The sequence below is a fragment of the Mercurialis annua genome, linkage group LG1-X (genome assembly GCF_937616625.2).
Source record: "Mercurialis annua linkage group LG1-X, ddMerAnnu1.2, whole genome shotgun sequence".
Lineage (NCBI taxonomy): Eukaryota > Viridiplantae > Streptophyta > Magnoliopsida > Malpighiales > Euphorbiaceae > Mercurialis > Mercurialis annua.
In genome coordinates this window covers 25,604,450-25,613,532 of record NC_065570.1, presented here as the reverse complement: position 1 = coordinate 25,613,532, position 9,083 = coordinate 25,604,450, and the positions used below count along the sequence as shown (strand labels likewise).

General features: G+C 32.1%; 1 long non-coding RNA gene across 1 annotated transcript; it reads right to left on the bottom strand.

Moving 5' to 3' along the window:
- Positions 1-5,091: 5,091 nt before the first annotated feature.
- On the bottom strand, positions 5,092-7,978 carry LOC126665951 (uncharacterized). Its single transcript, XR_007637733.2, has 3 exons — positions 7,823-7,978; positions 6,584-6,682; positions 5,092-5,388 (listed from the first exon to the last, which is right to left on the bottom strand). It is a non-coding gene; the product is annotated as an uncharacterized LOC126665951 (long non-coding RNA).
- Between the last annotated feature and the right edge of the window lie 1,105 nt (positions 7,979-9,083).

Here is a 9,083-nt window from a genome sequence, read left to right as displayed (position 1 = left end):
GGTTCACCTTTTTAGCGATTTAAGCAAAATGTTTACAAACGTTACGAAACAAATCCAACCGTGTCACCTTTTTAGCGATTTAAGCCAAACGTTTACAAACGTTACGAAACAAATCCAAACGTTTCACCTTTTTAGCGAATTAAGCCAAAAGTTTAGAAAGTTACGGAAAAAAACCAAACGTTTCCCCTTTTTAGCAATTTAAGCCAAACGTTTACAAACGTTTACAAACAAATTCAAACGTTTCCCCATTTTTAGTGATTGAAGCCAAACATTTACAAACGTTACGAAACCAATTCAAACGTTTCCCATTTTTAACAATTTAAGCCAAACGTTTACAAACATTACGAAACAAAAACCAAGAATTTCACCTTTTTAGCAATTTAAGTCAAACGTTTAAAAACGTAACGAAACAAATCAAAGTGTTTCAGCTTTTTAGCAATTTAAGATAAACGTTTACAAACGTCTCAAAAAAATCTAAACGTTTCACCTTTTTAGCAATTTAAACCAAACGTTTACAAACGTTACGAAACAAATTGAAACATTTCCCCTTTTTAGCGATTTAAGCCAAACGTTTACAAACGGTACGAAACAAATCCAAATGTTTCTCCTTTTTAGCGATTTAAGCCAAACGTTTACAAACGTTCCGAAACAAATCTAAACATTTCACCTTTTTAGCAATTTTAAGCCAAACTCTTACAAACGGTACGAAAGAAATCCAAGCGTTTCATCTTTTTAGCAATTTAAGCCAAACGTTTACAAATGTTCTGAAACAAATCCAAGCGTTTCACCTTTTTAGTAATTTAAACCAAACGTTTACAAACGTTACGAAAAAATCCAAGCGTTTCACCTTTTTAGTAATTTAAACCAAACGTTTACAAACGTTACGAAAAAATCCAAACGTTTCACCTTTTTAGCAATTGAAGCCAAACGTTTACAAACGTTTCGAAACAAAACCAAACTTTTTCCCTTTTTAGCGATTTAAGCCAAACGTTTATAACGTTACGGAACAAATCCAAACGTTTCTCCATTTAAGCGATTTAGGCCAAACGTTTACAACGTTACGAAACAAGTCCAAAAGTTTCTCCATTTTAGCGATTTAAGCCAAACGTTTACAAACTTTAAAAAAAAAACAAACGTTTCACCCTTTTATTGATTTAGGCAAAACGTTTACAAACGTTACAAAACAAATCCAAACGTTTCACCTTTTTAGCGATTTAAGCCAAACATTTACAAACGTTATGAAACAAATCCAAATGTTTCACCTTTTTAGTGATTTAAGCCAAACGTTTACAAAATGTTATGAAACAAATCCAAACAATTCGCCTTTTTAGCAATTTAAGCCAAACATTTACAAACGTTACGAAACAAATCCAAACGTTTCACCTATTTAGCGATTTAAGCCAAACGTTTACAAACTTTACGAAACAAAACCAAACGATTAAAACGTTTTTACAGATATAAGCCAAACCTTTACAAACATTTCGAAACAAGACAAACGTTTCAGCTTTTTAGCGATATAAGCCAAATGTTTACAAAATGTTACGAAACAAATCCAAACGTTTCGCCTTTTTAGCAATTTAAGCTAAACGTTTACAAACATTTCGAAACAAATCCAAACGTTTCACCTTTTTATAGATTTAAGCCAAACATTTACAAACGTTATGAAACAAATCTAAACGTTTCACCTTCTTAGATATTTAAGCCAAACGTTTACAAACGTTACGAAACAAATCCAAAAGTTTCCCCTTTTTACAGATTTAAGCCAAACATTTACAAACGTTACAAAACAAATCCAAACGTTTCACTTTTTTAGCGATATAAGCCAAACATTTACAAAATGTTACGAAACAAATCCAAACGTTTCGCCTTTTGAGCAATTTAATCCAAACGTTTACAAACGTTACGAAACAAATCCAAACGTTTGACCTTTTTAGCGATTTAAGGCAAACGTTTATTAACCTTACGAAACAAAATAAAACATTTAAAACGTTATGAAACAAATCCAAACCCTTACAAACGTTATGAAGCAAAACCAGGTGTTTCACCTTTTTAGCAATTTAAGCCAAACGTTTACAAACGTTACAAAACAAATCTAAGCGTTTCATCTTTTTAGCAATTTATGTCAAACGTTTACAAATGTTCCGAAACAAATTCAAGCGTTTCACCTTTTCAGTAATTTAAGCCAAACGTTTACAAACGTTACGAAACAAATTCAAGATTTCCACCTTTTTAGCAATTTAAGCCAAACGTTTATAAACGTTACGAAACAAATCCAAATGTTTCACCGTTTTAGCGATTTAAGCCGAATGTATACAAACGTTACGAAACAAAACAAAACATTTCACGTTTTTAGCAATTTAAGCCAAATGTTTACAAACGTTACGAAACAAATCCAAATGTTTCCCCATTTTAGCGATTTAAGCCAAACGTTTGAAACGTTACGAAACAAATTCAAACATTTCACCTTTTTAGCGATTTATGCCAAACGTTTACAAACGTTAGGAAACAAATTCAAACGTTTCGCCTTTTTAGCAATTGAAGCCAAACGTTTACAAACGTTATGAAACAAATCCAAATGTTTCACCTTTTAAGCGATTGAAGCCAAACGTTTACGTTACTAAATAAATGCAAACGTTTCCCCTTTTTAGTGATTTATGCCAAACGTTTACAAAGGTTATGAAACAAATCCAAGCGTTTCGCCTTTTTAGCAATTGAAGCCAAACGTTTACAAACGTTATGAAACAAATCCAAGCGTTTCACCTTTTTAGCAATTCAAGCCAAATTTGACAAACGTTACAAAACAAATCCAAACGTTTCAGCTTTTTAGCGATTTAAGCCATAAATATCCAAACGTTACGAAACAAATCCAAACGTTTTGCCATTTTAGTGATTTAAGCCAAACATTTACAAACGTTACGAAACAAATCCAAACGTTTCCCCTATTTAGTGATTTAAGCCAAACGTTTACAAAGGTTACGAAAAAAACCAAACGTTTAAAACGTTATGAAACAAATCCAAACGTTTCACCTTTTTAGCGATTTAAGCCAAAGCTTTACAAACGTTACGAAACCAAACCTGATGTTTCCCCTTTTTAACAATTTAAGCCAAACGTTTACAAACAATACGAAATAAATCTAAGCGTTTCACCTTTTAAGCAATTTAAGCCAAACGTTTACATACGTTACAAAACAAATCCAAGCGTTTCACCTTTTTAGCAATTTAAGCAAAACGTTTACAAACGTTACAAAACAAATCCAAGCGTTTCACCTTTTTAGCAATTTAAGCAAAACGTTTACAAACGTTACAAAACAAATCCAAACGTTTCACCTTTTTAGCGATTTAAACCGAACGTTTACAAACACTACGAAACAAAACCAAACATTTCACCTTTTTAGCAATTTAAGCCAAACGTTTACAAACATTGAGAAACAAATGCAAACATTTTCCCATTTTAGCGATTTAAGCCAAGCGTTTAAAACGTTACGAAAAAAATCCAAACGTTTTCTCCTTTTTAGCGATTTAAGCCAAACGTTTACAAACGTTCCGAAACAAATCTAAACATTTCACCTTTTTAGCGATTTTAAGCCAAACGTTTACAAATGGTACGAAACAAATCCAAGTGTTTCACCTTTTTAGCAATTTAAGCCAAACGTTTACAAATGTTCCGATACAAATCCAAAGATTTCACCTTTTTAGTAATTTAAGCCAAACGTTTACAAACGTCACGAAACAAATCCAAATGTTTCGCCTTTTTAACAATATAAGCCAAACGTTTACAAACGTCACAAAATAAATCCAAACGTTTCGCCTTTTTAGCGATTTAAGCCAAACGTTTACAAACGCTACGAAATAAATCCAAACGTTTCACCTTTTTAGCGATTTAAGCCGACCGTTTACAAACATTACGAACCAAAACCAAACATTTCCCCTTATTAGCGATTTAAGCGAAACATTAATAATGTTATAAAACAAATCCAAACGTTTCTCCATTTAAGCGATTTAAGCCAAACGTTTAAAACGTTACAAATCAAAACGTTTCCCCTTATTAGCGATTTATGCCAAACATTTACAAACGTTAAGAAAGAAATCCAAACATTTCACCTTCTTAGCAATTGAAGCCAAATGTTTACAAACGTTACGAAACAAATCCAAATATTTAACATTTTTAGCAATTCAAGCCAAACGTTTACAAATATTACGAAACAAAAACCAGACGTTTCATCTTTTTAGCAATTTAAGCCAAACGTTTACATACGTAACGAAGCGAATCGAAGCGTTTCACATTTTTAGCAATTTAAGCCAAACGTATGCAAACGTTACGAAACAAATCAAATCGTTTCACCTTTTTAGTGATTTAAGCCAAACGTTTACAAACGGTACGAAACAAATCCAAAAGTTTCTTATTTTTAGCGATTTAAGCCAAATGATTATAAACGCTACGAAAAAATCTAAACGTTTCCCCTTTTTAGTAATGTAAGCCAAACGTATAAAAACTTTACGAATCAAATCCAAGCGTTTCATCTTTTTAGCAATTTAAGCCAAACGTTTACAAACGTTACGAAAAAATCTAAACGTTTCGCCTTTTTGGCGACTTAAGCCAAACGTTTACAAAGGCTATGAAACAAACCCAAATGTTTCACCTTTTTAGCAATTTAAGTCGAAGGTTTACAAACGTTACGAAACAAATCCAAGCAGTTCATCTTTTTAGCAATTTCAGCAAAACGTTTACAAACATTACGAAACAAATCCAAGCGTTTAACCTTTTTAGCAATTTAAGCCAAACGTTTACAATCGTTACGAAACAAATCCAAGCGTTTCAACTTATTAGCAATTTAAGCCAAATGTTTAAAAACGTTACTTTCACGACCCGATTTCTCGAGTCGCGACCGGCGCTAGGGAATGGGAATTTTGGTTCCAAAACCGTAGCAAGCCTAAAATTTACTTAAAAATTTTTCGCGTTTATAAATTATTTTAAAACTTAAGTATTTCGTTTTTCAAAAATTTGGCAGTATAACGGTTGTACTTTTAACTAACCAACACCTGTAAAATCTCAAACCACGTCGCACAACAGACTTGTACAACCACACACACATATATATAAATATTGCTAAGTATCATTCTAAGCATTTACAAAATACACATATTAAGCGTTTTAAACTAAAGCTACCTCTGATGTTTGTTTGTTAATCAGAAAACGAGGCCTAACAAAAAGATATAGACATGAGCGGTTACTAAACCCAAAATACAATAAACCGCTAATAGGACCTCGACAAAAGTAAACGCCTTAACTACTGCAGCGCTAGAGAGTCAGAAGCTGTACACGCAAAACGTAAGGAGCCTTCCGAAACAAGGAGTGGAGGCTCGACCTGATCGCTATCTACTGAACGCCTGAAAAATTTAGAAATCAACAGGTCAGACATAGCTGAGTGAGTTTACAATTTACTAACGCTATTATAATTAAAACCGAGGTCGCATTACTAATAAAATACACTTTACTATATAACCAGTCAATAATTTACAATAAACATAATTCGTAATAAACGTAAATTAAACATACTTCGATAACAACGATAGGTTAAACATATTTGATAATAAACATAAAATATAGTTTAATGATTTCCAATGTCGGATCCGTATCGAAACCCTAAACCCAAGTACTACGGACTTATTGGACATAATTGATAATAATCACTTTTCAATTATATCGTCCGAGTGGCCGGGTCCCGAGATAATTCGACCGAGTTACCCGCTACCACGTGGCATAGTCCCGAGATAATTCGACCGAGTTACATCATGCCACTACTTGATCCCAAGTTGTGGGTCCCGAGATAATTCGACCGAGTTACCCACGAGACACAGGTCCCGAGATAGTTCGACCGAGTTACCTTGTGTCTATCAATTTTCTTTTTATCCTCCTTAATCCATTAATCGATCGATATTCACAATTAACCATTTCAAAACATTGACCATAGACGCCTAGACTCGTATCAATTCTGGTGATCACACAGCCTATTGACGCCCAATAGGTAGCTCGTTTCTCCACGGATCACTTATTGGGTCTAATAAAACTTCACGTAATAAATATATATATTTAAATAAAACTATTAAGGTAACAAGTACTTTATTAAGCGTTATAAACTTCTATATCAAACCTATAAGCCTTAAACTTCTTGTATAAATAAACATTCTTTATTATACGCCTCATGCTAATTAAAACAATATGCATCTTTTCGAAGGCGTAACTACAATATGGCACTAATTGTTTTTACTCATAATGCTCTTAAATAAATCAATGAACATAATAATTCAATAACAAAGTAGGACGTGAAATTTTAAAATTTCAACTTTATTCGTATGCGACCTTTTATAAGATATAACATACTTTAAGTGTTTATAGGATAAAATAGGTTATTAATAAAAATTATAACTTATACTTTTGAAACTACACTAATGAAGTCTTAATAATACTAGAGTTAGTTTTATAAGTAAATATGTAGGTTCTTGAATTAAAGCATTCAATAATTAAATTCATGTAACTATATTCATATAAAATAACAATAACGAGAGTAAATCGCGAACTCACCTCAATCGCTTAAATCCAAATTTTCCAATTGCAAAATATAAACTAGCCCGTTGATTAACTCCAATTCTTCTAATTCTCCAATCCGTCCACGTGTAGAATCTATAATATGAACAAGTGCTAAATTAACACTCTATTTAAAACTTGCCTACTCATTCCTTTTCGAATAAAATTTCAAGTATTCGAACTTGAATTAATGCTAAGTCCTTTTATTCATTCATGCCTTCTTAATATCACTTTGATTCACTAACCAAAAACTTATGCTAGTAATCCAAAATTTTAAATGTTTAACTTAACTTCTAAATTTATTACTTTAACTAATTTATATTACAAGTTCCACTTGTAACAAATTTTTGTTTCTAAATATATATATCGCACTAACCCCGTTACTCAACTTTTTAATCATTTTAAATCCACTTAAACCCAATTTTTAACTTTGGATTATACATTCAAGCATTTAGGCTTAAATTTAATTTATGCCATAATCCATATAAATCTTCAAATTCTCAAATCATTCTTTAAACTTCCTAACTTAAATTAAATTTATTTAAACATTTATAAACCTCATCCTTTTAAAACTTTAAGTTTGATAAAATTTATGATATAACCCCTTTTTACTTCTATTTGAAAATTATATACCCAATTCATTAAAAATTTCATTTTCAACTCTACAATAACACTTAAATTAACTCATTTAAAATTCTGAAAACACCCAATTTTTTATCGAAAAATCATCCGGGGAGCGCGGGTTCGGGGTGACCGGCTGGTCTGCCCATTGAGCAGACCAGCCGGTCTGCTCATGGTTGAGCAGACGCAGGTCTGCTCAGCGGAGCAGACCGTAGTCTGCTCAACATGAGCAGACTTCTCTCCGGCCTTCGCCCCTCCGCCAAAACCCGACTCCAATTTCCGGTTCTCAAAAATCATAATTTTGTGATAATTAGAAAAATTTCCAGCTTTTGAAAATCATGAGTTTTCTAATACTAATTGATTAAAACTCATCCCAACTCAATTTTTATTAGATTAATCTAATCCAACTTTTTAATCCCTATCAATACTTGTTTAACCATAATATCATTACTTAAACCCAAAATTTCCAGCCCTCAATTCACAATTTTACTAGCCTCAAACTTAGTAATTCATCATCTAATGTTAATTATTAACACATGCAACTAAAAACCCAATTGAATATCCATAAACCCTAACTTCTAATTCAAAATTAATCTATGAATTGGAGTTACTAACCTTACTTTAAAGCTCCCAATTGATGCTAGATGAAGATTTCAATAGGTAGAGGATAATCAACTAGAGTTTTAAACTTTGAAAATCTCAAGCTTTCTCCATGACTTGCACTTGACTGAAATGGTGAAGATGACCAAAAATAGAATGCTCTGGATTGTTTTGTTGTCTAGGCTTAAGGGAAATTGAGCTTTCTAGAATGGTGCTATGGGCTTAAATGAATAATGGGTTGGGCTTGCTAATTTAAATGGATCCATTTAAATGAAGTTCCTAATTCAATCTAATATAATTAAGCTATTTCTTTTATTAAAAATTTATCATTATTAATCTATCGACCAAGTAAGTCGTTTCCATGTCAAGCTTGATTCCAATTTTCGAATGACTTTAAATTATACGGAGTCCCTTTTTATTAGTCCAAAACATTAATTGTTGCCTTTTTCCTTTAAATTTTATTATTTGACCGTATAATTCACTTGTCGCGCTTAAACCCGCATTTAATAACATTCCAATTATTTTTGGATTCTCTTTGAATAATCCAAATAACAAAATTTTCGGATATTATTTAAATATCCATTTTAAAATTATTTATTTTATTTAATGGGAATTTTCTCCAATTTTCCCATTAAATCTCAATATGCTTATCTCGATATCCAAATACGAGATAAAATTTAATTCCAACTAATTTTATCTAATATATAGTCCAACTTTATTAAAATTAATCCCTCGTCAAAACGCCACTTTCCGCCTCCTTTACGGAAATTCCCTCATTTTAGCTCCCTTTGGCTTAAATAATATATTTAATCCAATTAAACATTTCTCCAAAAATGCGGGGCATTACAGTTACGAAACAAATCCAAACGTGTCACCTTTTTAGCGATTTAAGCCGAACGTTTACAAACGATACGAACAAAACCAAACGTTTCACCTATATAGCGATTTTAGCCAAACGTTACGAAATAAATTCAAACGTTTCTCCATTTTAGAGATTTAAGCCAAACTCTTAAAACGTTACGAAACAAATCCAAACGTTTCACCTTTTTAGCGATTTAAGCCAAACGTTTACAAACGTTACAAAACAAATCCAAACGTTTCACCTTTTTAGCGATTAAAGCCAAACGTTTGCAAACGTTACGAAACCATCCAAACGTTTCACATATTTTAGCAATTTAAGCTAAACGTTTACAACCGGTACGAAACAAATACAGTTAGTAACGTTTGGCTTAAATTGCAAAAAAGGTGAAACATTTGAATCAGTTTCGTAATGTTT